The following is a 13,284-nucleotide window of genomic DNA, read 5'->3' as shown; positions in this document are numbered from 1 at the left end:
GCATGAGCGGTTTCGCTTTGATCACGGCTTTTTCAGGCAGTATTCCTGACATTTCTGTAATCTGGAGAGCACTGTCGCCACCTAAGGGTTCTGTAAAATAGGTTAGACACATTCAATAGCTCCCATATTGTAAGAGGCGATGTAAAAGGCTTAGATCGACATCCCCCCGTCAAATTCATTTAGTGACGTAGAGTGCCATTGACGACTAAAGTCGTCAATGGCACTCTACGTCACTAAATGAATTGACGACTAAAGTCGTCATTGGCACTCAATGAGTTAAGAAGGCTGCATTTCCCAAAAGCTTCTTAGCGCTAAGATGATCTTTCATTAACTCATTGAGTGCCAATGACGACTATAGTCGTCAATTCAAATAGTAACGTAGAGTGCCAATGACGACTAAAGTCGTCAATTGCGTTTTTTGACGGTGGGACGTGGATCAAAGCCTCATGCATCTCCTGTAAAAATATTGGAGCTATTGAAGGTGTATAACCTATTTTACGGACCCATTAGGTGGCGACAGTGCTCTCCAGATTAGAGAAAGTTGAGGAAAAACAGCAGAAAAAGCCGTGATGAAAGAGAAACCGATGCATGAGCCAGAGCGGCACAGATTGCTCTGGCTGGAGCCAACGTTAGCTGCGAACACCAGCCAATCCGCTCCCACAACTGAGCCCCTCTGTCTCTGCTGCATAGTTTCTCCACACGATTAGCCGCCAGAAAAGAAAACCAAAGCCAAACCATTCTCATGAGAATGGCTTTTCGGTGTCGCGCTGGGAGCCGGCGCACAAGGCGGAGCGCTCCGAAAATAGACTCTGGGTGCAGGCACTTTGAATCGCGCAGCAGAAAGCCTAGAATCGGACGCAGCTTCATCCCAGCTCACAACCGAAACCCCAGAAACGCAAACGAACTCAGCCAGCCCGATCCCCCGATGAGCGGCCGCCATCCGAACGTGGATCCGCAGGCAGCAGAGCCTGCCATAGCAGGCAGCAGAGACTCGCCTGACACACGCAGCAGAGCGAGCAGAGCCACCAGAGACACTCCCACGGAGGAGGAGTTTGGAGTTGAGGGGGGTGGGGGTGCTGTTTATTGAAGGAAATTACTGTTCAGATGTTTCAGGTCAGAAAATATTAGCTTCCGAGTCAGTGATTTGCTTGAAATGCTTCATTTCACAAAAGGCTAATTATCTCAACTTCTAGATGGAAACGTCTGTTTTTGGTGAAATCAACCTACGGCTGATAACTAAAGAACGGAAAATGATATCAATAAACTTTTTTTTGCTGATGATAGAAGAGAGTCTCATCGTTCTTTGGACGTGTTCAGTGTTTACATAGTAATATCACACAATATTCTGTGGGCCTCGAGAAATCACTGAAAACGCTCTGAAACTGGCACTGGGAGCATCCGTTTTCCAAAAGTGGCTGGCACTCAATGAGTTAAAGGACGGCTTTCCCGTGGGGAATATGAATATATATTAAATCTCACGCCCCTAAGGTTTTCGAATCCGTTGAAATTTTTGAAATTGGTTATTCACTGCCATGCCTATCAAGCATCTATCACATTATTTCCATGTCGCTCTGACGCAAAACGCGTCAGAGCGACAATCCCCGCCTTGCGGAAGTCGTGCACCTATGAACTACAACTGTTGTTGGCCATGGTCCCACCTCTAGAGGTCCTCCACGCCCCTTCAGAGGCCTTGACCAAAAACAAAAAGGCAGCCATCTTTTTCAACCGCCTAGCCTGCTGTAGCTAATATTAGCTTTCCATAGTTCCTTGCAAAGAGACCGATCTCGGGAACGGAAGCACGTACCGACACGGGACTGGCGGCATTGGAAAGCTCGTCAAATTTTACATCTAGTAGTAGGTGGGTTGAAGTAACGAAATCAACGCTGAGCAATGTATCCGTTTTTACACATTTTTACAGAAAATAGTTACAACATCAGATGCGCGTAACTCCTACGAAAATGCCTTAAAATGCATGAATTTTTTTTTATGAAGACATCTCCCGACATATATACTTCGGTTTAAATTTGGTGCAATTTGGAGGCAATTTTATTTTCGATTTATTTCTTCTTCTCTATATGTTTTATTGTCGAAGCCTTCTTCTTCTTCTTCTTTGAGTTTTATGGCGGTATATGTGCATTACCGCCACCTACTGGAGTTTGATATCAGCCAAATGCCTGAGGGGTTGGGCATGGAAACGAAGGCCACGCGAGCCCAGTGCATTGTGGGAAATGTAGTATTTCGAGTCCCCGCACCCGCACCTCCCCCCCACCACCCCCCCCCCCCCCACACACACACACACAGAGTGGATTTCGGTTGATATCTCTGGGAGTGGACCTCCAATTTCAAAAATTTCAACGGATTCGAAAACCTTAGGGGCGTGAGATTTAATATATATTCATATCCCCCACGGAAAAGTCGGCCTTTAAGGGGGCCTAACGAAGGGCCAAAGAAGCTTCTTAGCGCTAAGAAGCTTTTGGGAAACCCAGCCAATGAGTAAAAATGGCCTATAGGAAATTATGCTACCCGATTGACCCAACGTTGTAATATTACAACATTTCCATAAAACCTTACAAAAACTTTTTTTTAAAACACTATATTTTCTTCTCCAAAGTACTCCTACAACACCATCTGAAAGGTTGCTTTTTTTTTTTGCCAAGTAGAAATATATCCGGGTTTTGCGGGGATAATGGTCAAGTGCTGAATCATTCTGGGTGATTTCTTCAGCTGAATCAGCGTCTGGACAAGCGTCCTGTTTTTACCAAATTTTGCTGAGGCTATTGTCTTCAGTTCTCCCTGTGGTTGCTATAGGGGAAGTCTCATTTTTGAAATCATAGTTGAAAGTCGTAGAGAATGTTTGTTGTGATCATAGTTTCACTTTTATCTCTAGCTACAATACAGTCATGGAACTCTGGACAAATTCATATCAGAAACATTTGACAACTGATTTTGGTTTGAGAAAGAAAATCTCATCAAAGGGGCCCTGAGGTGGACTAAATTAGGGGCTCTCGATATGAAAAAGGTTGAGAATCACTGGCCTAGGGGACCTAGATCTCTCTCTCTCTCTCTGTCTCTCTCTAAATAATGACATAAGGCTAAATTAAGTAGCCTATAAATAAACAAACCTAAACATGTGTCCTTGTGTATTTTTGTGGTAATTCAATAGCAGACACAATTAGATTTTGATTTGAGGCCAGTGATATTTCAAAACCAAACAGATCATCATCCTACAATGTGTTGCATGTAAAACCTGCAGCTGGATTCATCAACAGTGAAGACCCTAAGTTGGTCATTTATATCTGTGCTTCTGTGGTTTTGTGAAATATGTGTGTATGGGAGAAAATAGATCAGACGCCGAGCTAAACTGGAGCTTTACAGATTGTGGCTCGCCGGCCCCAGTGGGAACGACCTGAACCATTAACATGGGTGCTGGGTCTGACACAGGCATGCACGCACGCACGCACGCACGCACGCACGCACGCACGCACACACAGAGGGTGAATTGTGAATGGAGGAGATGCCTTCTTGTGCAATTATGTTGTCACATGATTAAATCGGCATTATCAGCGTCTTATCACTCCATTCATATGGGCCCTACTTACCTGCCACTAGGGCCCTACTTACCTGCCAGTAGGGCCCTACTTACCTGCCACTAGGGCCCTACTTACCTGCCACTAGGGCCCTACTTACCTGCCAGTAGGGCCCTACTTACCTGCCACTAGGGCCCTACTTACCTGCCACTAGGGCCCTACTTACCTGCCAGTAGGGCCCTACTTACCTGCCACTAGGGCCCTACTTACCTGCCAGTAGGGCCCTACTTACCTGCCAGTAGGGCCCTACTTACCTGCCACTAGGGCCCTACTTACCTGCCAGTAGGGCCCTACTTACTGTACCTGCCAGTAGGCGCAGAAGGTCGTTCGTTATCAGCGATTCGTTATCAGCCATAGGTTTACGTTTTAACGCTTTTTGTTGCTTAAGTCTAACCCTAACCCTCACCCTAACCATAACCCTAACCCTAACCCTAAGTTATTTTATTTGCCTAAATAGAGAGCCAAAGTGAAACGTCACTTCCTGCTTTCTCCCTGTACCAGCGCTGCGGAAAATATTAATGGTGGTGGACGGAGAATAAGGTTACTTTTTTGATCCCGTTTGAATTGTGCCACGGGGTGCCAATGCTAATTTTGTCAATTTAAAATGTAACTTTGCATGTCAAGAAAGTCGCAGTTTGTTGCCAAACTGTTGCACCAGAAGTTATAAATCAAAAAGACTACATGCACTGTCGCCTGTCCACTCGGGTTAACCTATTGTTGCATGGTGTAATTGTAGGGAGCGAGAGAGGTTACAGTATACCCTACTGACCGGTGTTGTGTCAAAAAGTGATTTGCTGCCAGAAACTGATTTTGATCCACGGGACCGCGCACAGTGCTGCCTCAGTGCCTCTACCCACCCTGTGCACCGACCCAGCCCCAACACCCAGCCTGCCTACCCGGCCGAGCTCCCACCTTCTCCGGGCAGACCCCCCTCCAGGACCCAGCACACTAGCTGAACCCATGCGCACCCCACACCGCCCCGCCAGACCCTCGTTCCCCTGATTGAGTTTTAAATCAAGGTGTTTTTCCCCCTGCAGTGTAGGTTATAGCTGAAAATCAACGTGGCATTCTGAGGAGGGAAGAGTGTGTTCATGCACGAGGTGTTGGAGAGAGTGACATCGTGCCACGGCAGCCACGCGTAATTTATTCAAGTGAGGATTTCCTGCACTGCGCAGAGAATACTGTGTGCGCTCAGGCGTACGCCTGGCGTAGTGGGGTTTTTTGCGCTAAGACCAGCTATTTGGTGGCGTTAAAATTGAGAGCACCCAAGGCCGTTTTTTCTAACACATTGTGCTGGAACGCCTAATTTGGCACAGGGAACGCCCAAACCTCTGTTTACGCTCAGAACACAGCGACGGTATCTTCGCCAGAGTGCAAAACACTTGCGGGAGGCAGATGATAGGCTAGGCCCACGGACACGCCTGGGCCACGCCTACACCTGTGTATGCGCTTAGATCCCAGCACAAAACTGGACGGTGGAGGCAGACGATAGCTTAAGATGCAGGGAAGATAGCAATAAGAGGCGCGCAAACAGCAGCGCAAACGATACCGCCATACGAAGATAGGGCCCATATTGTTAAATGTTGTTATTGGGCATTTTTCAATCGGTATACTCAAATCCTGGAGCTTTCCTAGTGGGTATACTGTGTACACCTGTGTATCACATAGACTACACCACTGGTAACACATTTATGTGTGATGAATTGTTTACACTTTAGATTAGAGGATACAAGCCTTATATATAAGCATTATAGAGCAAGACCAGTGATTTACTTACTCTCAAACCAAAATCAGAATGTTTCTGATATGAATTTTTCCATGACTGTATTGTAGCTAGAGATAAAAATGAAACTACGATCACCACAAACATTCTCTACGACTTTCGAATATGATTTCAAAAATGAGACTTCCCCTATAGCAACCACAGGGAGAACTGAAGACAATAGCCTCAGCAAAAGTTGGTAAAAACAGGATGCTTGCCCAGACACTGATTCAGCTGAAGAAACCACTCCAAATGATTCAGCACTTGACCATGATTTTTTTTTTTTTTTTACAATTTTATTTTCCTTTTTCATAAACATACAGTTATAAAACATTCAGTTATCACATTTTTGATTCATTTGCATGTTCATTAGTTTCACCCTTAATCCCCCCCCCCATCCCAACCCTTATACATAAACATACATACATCAAGTTAAAGTAAATTAAAGAATAATACACACACAAAATTATATTAGTTACATTTGTCTCAACTTCACGTTTTCCCTTTTTTTTTTTTTTTTTTTCCCTTTTATTTCACCTCATCAGATATTCCCTAACTAAATAAACAAAACAAAAACACAAAAATATATGTTGCATAGTTTACGTATCAAGTAAAGATGTAGTCGGTCCCACACTTTCAATTAGCTAATACAGGTCCCACCGAGTCACTTTCCAAAAATTCCAAGAAACGTCCCCAAATTGCTTGGAAGACTTTAGGTTTTCCCTTGATAGCAAAAGTCAGTTTTTCCATAGCAAGACAATTAGATAGTTCTCTGAACCATTGATTGATCTCTGGTTTATCTGGATTTTTCCAAAATATTGCCACTGTGTGTTTAGCTTGGAGAAGACAGCATATGATCATTTTCTTCATGTTCTTATCAATATTTAGCTCCTTCGGGATCAGACCTAGAATGCACAGTCGTGGACATATAGGTAGCTTCTCAGATACTATTTGTGACAGTATATCAAGTACTTCATTCCAAAATTCCATTATTCTTGGGCATTCCCATATACAATGAAATAGTGTACCTTTCTCCACATTACACTTTACACATTGGTCTGGAATATTGGCATCAAAATGATTAAGTAGAGCCGGAGTAATATATGTTCGCATAATCCACTTGTACTGTAATAATCTGAACCTTGTATTGACCGTCTGAACCTGCGCATTATAACAAACGTCTTTCCATTCATCATCGTCTATCTCTATATTCAGATCATTACTCCAAGCCAATCTTTTACTTTCTGAGGACTCCTGAGACATCTCAACAAATGTGCTATATATCAGAGATACCTGCCTACGACCTCTAGAGTAATCAATCATCATCTTTTCCAAATCAGAAAGAGGTGGCAGTTCGACTGAGTTGTTCTGTGTCTTTGATATAAAGCTTCTAATCTGCAAATATTTAAAGAAATGTCTTGGCGGTAAATCAAATTTTTTACAAAGATCAGCAAAGGTCAAAAGTGTCTCTTCATCATCATACAAATCCTTAATTTTACGTATACCTTTGTTTGCCCATGATTTGAACCCCAAATCATGTGTCCCCGGTGTAAAGCTTCTGTTTCCCCATAAGGGTGAGAATTGTGAGAGTTTTGCATCCGAGTCAAAATATTTCTTTGCTTTAAACCATATCTCCACTGTGTTTCTTACAAAGGGATTTTGTGTTTTTTTCTTTAGATTCTTAAGAGTATCAGAATACAGGTAGAGATTCAGAGGCAGAGGTGATGTTGTACTCCCTTCTATTTGCACCCAGGGTATAGAAGTTTCATTTGAAAACCAGAACATTGCTGCTCTTATTTGGGCTGCTAAGAAATACCAGTATAAATTGGGTAGTTTAAACCCACCTCTTTCATATGGCAAGTAAAGTAAAGTCAGGCGTACTCTAGGTCTTCTGTTGTTCCAGAGAAAGTTGGTGATCATTTTTTTCATTTTAGCAAAAAACATGGGAGGGGGATTTAGGGGTAGGGATTGAAATAAATACAGGAATTTAGGAAGAACGTTCATTTTAATAATGTTAATACGGCCAATTAGAGACAAGGGGAGTGATGTCCATCTGTTGATGGATTCTGTTACTGAAGCTATTATTGGATCATAATTTGATGGGATCAAGTCTTCTATTCTGGGAGTGATCTTTATTCCTAAATATGTAAATCCTTGTACTGAGTTATGGAAACCTGTATTAATCGGTGGTGTGAGTCTTTCAGATTCCTTTAAAAAGAGAATATTGGATTTAGAGTTATTCACCTTGTACCCCGAAAATTCACCAAAGCTTTTAATCAGTTCTAGGAGAGACGGCAGGGACTGAGCCAGATTTTTCAAAAACAGCACTATGTCATCAGCATAAAGAGCCAGGCGATGTTCTATACCACCTATTGTGATCCCCCTGATTACAGGGTGGGTTCTAATCGCAATGGCAAGAGTTTCAATTGCGAGCGTGAACAACAATGGCGAGAGAGGGCACCCCTGCCGAGTCGACCTAGATAGCCTGAAGGGGGCAGATATCATTCCATTAGTCATAACCTCTGCTGTTGGGTTCTCATATAGGATCCGAATCCATCGACAAAACTTTTCCCCAAATCCAAAGCGAGATAGTATTTCAAAGAGATACGGCCATTCCACCCTGTCAAAAGCTTTCTCAGCATCCAGGGATAGAATGGCCGCATCTGAAACATCTTTCCCTTCATGCAGAATGTTGATGACCCTTCTAATATTATGAAAGGCTTGTCTGCCTCTAACAAAGCCATGTTGGTCTATATTAATCAAAGGTGGAAGGTGTCTCTCCATCCTCAAAGCTAATGTCTTTGCTAATAATTTTGTGTCCGCATTAAGCAAAGATATCGGCCTATAACTACTACAGCTAGTGGGCGCTTTTCCTGGTTTTAAGATGACCGTTATTAGTGCACTCTGCAATGTTGGGGGGAGACCTTTTTCAAAAGCCTCATTCATCATCTCCAAGAACGGGGGTAGGATTTTTGCCTTAAAGGTTTTATAGATGTCAATTGGGATCCCATCTGGGCCCGCTGCTTTCCCCCCCTTCATCGCACACATGGCTTCCGACAGCTCTGAGAGTTGTATTGGCTGATCAAGTTCATCTCTGTCTTCTTCAGGTAGCGAGGGAAATTGAAGCTTATCCAAGAATCGTTTTTGCAGATTGGGGTCAGAGGAGGGTTCTGAGCTATATAAATTTTCATAATAGTTTTGGAATGTATAATTTATTTCTTTAGGATCAGATGTCAGGGTGCCTGCTGTATTTACAATTTCACTTATTGCCCTTTCATTTTGTAAAGCTTTGATACGCCATGCCAATAACTTTCCGGCTTTTTCGCCCTGATCATAAAATGTTTGTTTAAGTCTAGTCAGATTAGCCAGGGCTTTATTAGAAGATAATTCGTTATAGTAGGCTCTTTTTATAGCCACTCTGTGCTGTAGGTCTGGGGTATCATTCAAGAATAATTCCCTCTCAAGTTGTCCAATTTGTTCTTCCAATTCTAACATCTGGCGTTTAAATTTATTTGATTTGAAACTAGTATAACTAATAATTTGTCCACGTATATAAGCCTTGAAGGCCTCCCACCTGATAGATGGAGAGGTCTGTGTAGTATTCAAACTAAAATACAGATCAATATGTCCCTCCAAATAGCTTACAAAGCTAGGGTCATGCAGCCACTTCACATCAAAACGCCATCTTGGTGGGCCTCTAAGTGTTTTCCCTGCAGAGTAGTCAATAGACAGTGGTGCATGATCAGAGATCACTATGCTATTATAGAAGCAGCTATTAACATTCGGCATTAGTCCCCTTGAAACTAAGAAAAAATCAATGCGTGAATGTGTGCGATAAGTGGAGGAAAAGCAGGAATATTCCCTTTTGCCAGGGTTTAACACCCTCCAAACATCACATAGGTTTAGCTCCGACATGAATTGTGAGATCACTCTTCTTGTCTGTATATGGGAGGTGTCTCGACCCGAGGATCGATCTAATAGCGGATCGAGGGCACAGTTAAAGTCTCCTCCCAATATAATATTACCTCTTAGTGAAGAGAGGGTTAAAAAAAGGTTATCGAAAAATTGTGGATCGTCATTATTGGGTCCATATATGTTAATCAGATTCATATGTTCGCCCAATAGAGTGCCTTGTAGTATTATAAATCGGCCTCCTGGGTCAGTGCTAATATCATTGATCTGGAGAGGGACAGTTTTATGAATAAGAATGGCCACTCCCCTTGCCTGTGATGAGTAGTTTGCTGTTATAACCTGTCCCTGCCATCTTCTCCTCAGTCTCAGAACTGTGCTTGGTGTAAGATGAGTTTCTTGAAGGAATATAAGTTTAGCTTGTAAATGTTTAATCCTAGTCATTATTTGTTTTATTTTAGCCAATCCCCCTAAACCCCTCACATTCCAACTTGAGATTTTAAAGTTGTTGTTTGCCATCAATCAGCCTAATAATAGCATATCTACATGGGCCTTCTTATATTCAATTCTGTTTGATTCAGCTCTGTATAGGACTTCAGACATCTTCACATTGTTAGAAAATACAGCATAAAAAAACAAACATAGAATAACAACAACATAGACATGAAATAACGGTACCCTAGGTCTCCCCAAACGAGACCTGTAACCCCTGCACTGCCTATCCATCCCGCAGTTTAACCCACCCCTTACTAATATAGACTTCTTGGTTATTATTAGCCGATCCTACTAAGAGGAGCAGCTATAACGAACAACGTAAACCGCACACAGTATTACCCGTAGCTCCGTTCAGAAAACGGATAAGTAGGTTTTAAACCGTTCTAAAGTGTCACTCACCCCTTTAACGGGTCGTAAATGTTCTCTCCTAGAGCCACAAGCCCGGCGCTCATGGCTGTAAATGTAATTTGAGCATATTTATCTGTTTAGTACTTCTGAATTAGCCAAGTTATACCTTTAGGCTATTATTAACACTCCAGCATAAACCAATTAAATTAGAGGGGGAGGGCTGTACTTTCACAGAGGGGGAATGCTCTGCCATCATAAATGATAATTAACATTACACTATATAGGTGTGTCAACCTGGTGCAAAGAACCTATGCCCATAGACTACAGAATAAAAAATAAAAATGAATGAAAATAAAATATATATTCCCTGATATGGTGAAAATATCAACGAGTGTAGTCTATCACCAATTTTCACTGAGGGGAAGCATTACCCTCACAAAGTGCATCTATTTAGCTCAAAACAGGTCCATAGTTTCTATAAAAATAAAAAAAAATATATATTTCCCCAAAATTACCGCAGAGTGAAAGAACCATCAAGTTTGGAATTGTTCATCCGTCAATGGCACAATAAAGATTCAGCATTTCAGCGAGTGTCAAACATAGCTGTCGTTTACTATGGCATATGTGCATCTTTGCAGGTGAGAACAGGGCAGATTGCAGAATCCACTTCAGACGAGCACCACACGACGCCACACTTCCTTCTCCTCTCAGCCGTGGCTGCATTATAGAGTGTGTCATCCCTAGACTAGCGCAGCTTATGATCAAAGACTATATAAAAAAAAATATATATATATATATATCTATATCAATATTACTGAAAATAATAACAAAAAACATATACATATATAAATATATATTATTATTTCAATTATCATTATCATTACTATTATTTTTTAACTATTCTTTTTTTATTCCTGACATGACTGTGATAATATCAATAACGTCTATAATGTCATTACCAAGCTTGAGATTTTCCATCCAGAGCATTATAGTTCCCTCCCGTTATGTTATCCATTCCAGCTGGAGTGAAATCAAGTTGTCCTGGAAGGGTGTCTATCAGCCCACTTACTGACGTTTATCCAGGTCTTGAAGAAAAGCTTCAACTTCTCCGGGGGTTTCCATCATATGTCGCCGTCCACCATGGAAGATGCTCATCCTTGCAGGAAATATCAGGCCAAATTCCACATTTCGAGAGCGCAGCGCTCGTTTCACGGTATCATACCTCTTCCTCTTCTCCACCACCTCCGCCGAGTAGTCGGGAAAAAACATGACGTGTTGATTTTCAAACATCACCTTCTCCTTGGCTCGGGCCGCTCTCATCACACGGGTCTTGTCCTGGAAGTTTAGGAACTTCATGATCAGCGCCCTGGGTCTAGCAGCGGGGCCCGTCATGTTACGCTGGCCAATTCGGTGAGCTCGCTCTATTTTCACTGGAGTGGGAAAGTGTTCAAGGCCCAGCATTTCTGGAAGCCATTTCTCTAAGAAGGATTCTGCGTCTTTACCTTCTGTCTGCTCCGGGAGCCCAATCACACGGAGATTGGATCGTCTGCTGCGATTTTCGAGATCCTCGCATTTCTCGGTGAGCGTTTTAACCACCTTTAGCATTTTACCCAACTTTTCGTCCATCACTGCCACTGTATCTTCTGTCACGCCGATGCGAGTTTCGGCCGTATCCAGTCTTCCTGCATATGAGCTTAGGTCTTGTTTAATATCACGTATGGCAGTCAAGACCTCGCCGTGTCGGGCATTTACTTCTGCTTTCAGAGAGTTAATCGCTGTTAGTATCTCTTGGTTCTCGCTAACGCTAGTTGGGCTAGGGTTAGCTTTAGCATTCATAGTAGCATTAGCCTCCCCGGTAGCCATCTTAGCTTTGTGAGCTTGTCTTGTAAGTAGCGGACTTGTTTGTTCTCCAGCGTTTTCAGTTTTTGTTTTGGATGTTTTCTTTCGGTGGCCTCTTTTTGACATCGTCTTATCCCATAATCTAGGGTGTTCTGGTGGTGTCTCGATATATAAGAACGGGATAAAATTATTATATTGCTCGGAGCGAAAGGGCTTGCGACCGCTCAGATGTCCGCCATAACCGGAAGTCACTTGACCATGATTAGTTAGAGCAATGGTTCTCAAATGGGGGTCCGGGGACCCCCAGGGGTCCATGGCACTTCCAAACGTTTTCAGGAAAATAAAAATAGAAACTTTTTTTTTTTTTGCAAAAGCTTCATAGTTCAACGAAAATATTGTATGCTTTAAATCTAATATGGTTCATGGATTACATTCTAATCTGACAAACCTGTCAAATTTAAAAGTGAAGCACGTTACCATGGAAACAATTAAGCTTAGCCCAAAATCACAAATCAGAATGAGGGGGTTCCCGGTATATTCTCTATCTTGTAATGGGTCCTTGGCTGAAAAACATTTGAGAACCTCTGGGTTAGAGATCTCACAGAGGTAGACAACTGCTGGTCATCAGCTTGTTATCCGGGTAGAAACCTATGCTGCTACATGTCCAATTGATGTACATTAACCTGTCTTAACCTGTTAAATTACAGCTGATCCGAGATTATGTACTGAATTGCCGAGCAACAGTAACTTCTTACTGTTTTTTTTTTTTTTTACAATGCATCTGAACGCAACATGCAATATACCAGCTGAATAAGTTTCAAAATGTTCATGTCATTCTGGCCAATACTCCACTTCTGTTATATGTTATATCAACACGTTCTCACTCCGACCACGTAGCATATTGACGCTTTGTCCCGTCCCTTATGCGCCACTTGTTACTAACATGGTACCCTTGAGCGACCCATGAAACGACTTGGACTTTCCGACTAAACTCAATGCAAACCCATAGAAGTCAACTTTGACGCTTATGGCAACTGCTCCCCCATCAGCCTAACTGCTCGCCCATTAGTCAACTGCTCACCATTAGCGTCTGGGGGGAGGTTAGGTTTAGGCGTGGGAGGTGGGAGAGGTTAGGTTTAGGGTCTGGGGGAGGTTAGGTTTAGGCTAGGGTGGGAGAGGTTAGGGTTAGGGTTAGGGTCTGGGAGAGGTTAGGTTTAGGCATGGGGTGGGAGAGGTTAGGTTTAGGGTTAGGGTCTGGGAGAGGTTAGCTCCTCCAGACCCTAATGGGCGAGCAGTTGACTAATGGTGGAGCAGTTAGGCTAATAGGGGAGCAGTTGCCATAAG

The sequence above is a fragment of the Poromitra crassiceps genome, assembly GCF_964638095.1.
Source record: "Poromitra crassiceps genome assembly, chromosome: 10".
In the NCBI taxonomy this organism is placed as follows: Eukaryota; Metazoa; Chordata; class Actinopteri; order Beryciformes; family Melamphaidae; genus Poromitra; species Poromitra crassiceps.
The sequence above is the reverse complement of the archived record's forward strand: the minus strand, read 5'-3'. Positions refer to the sequence as shown.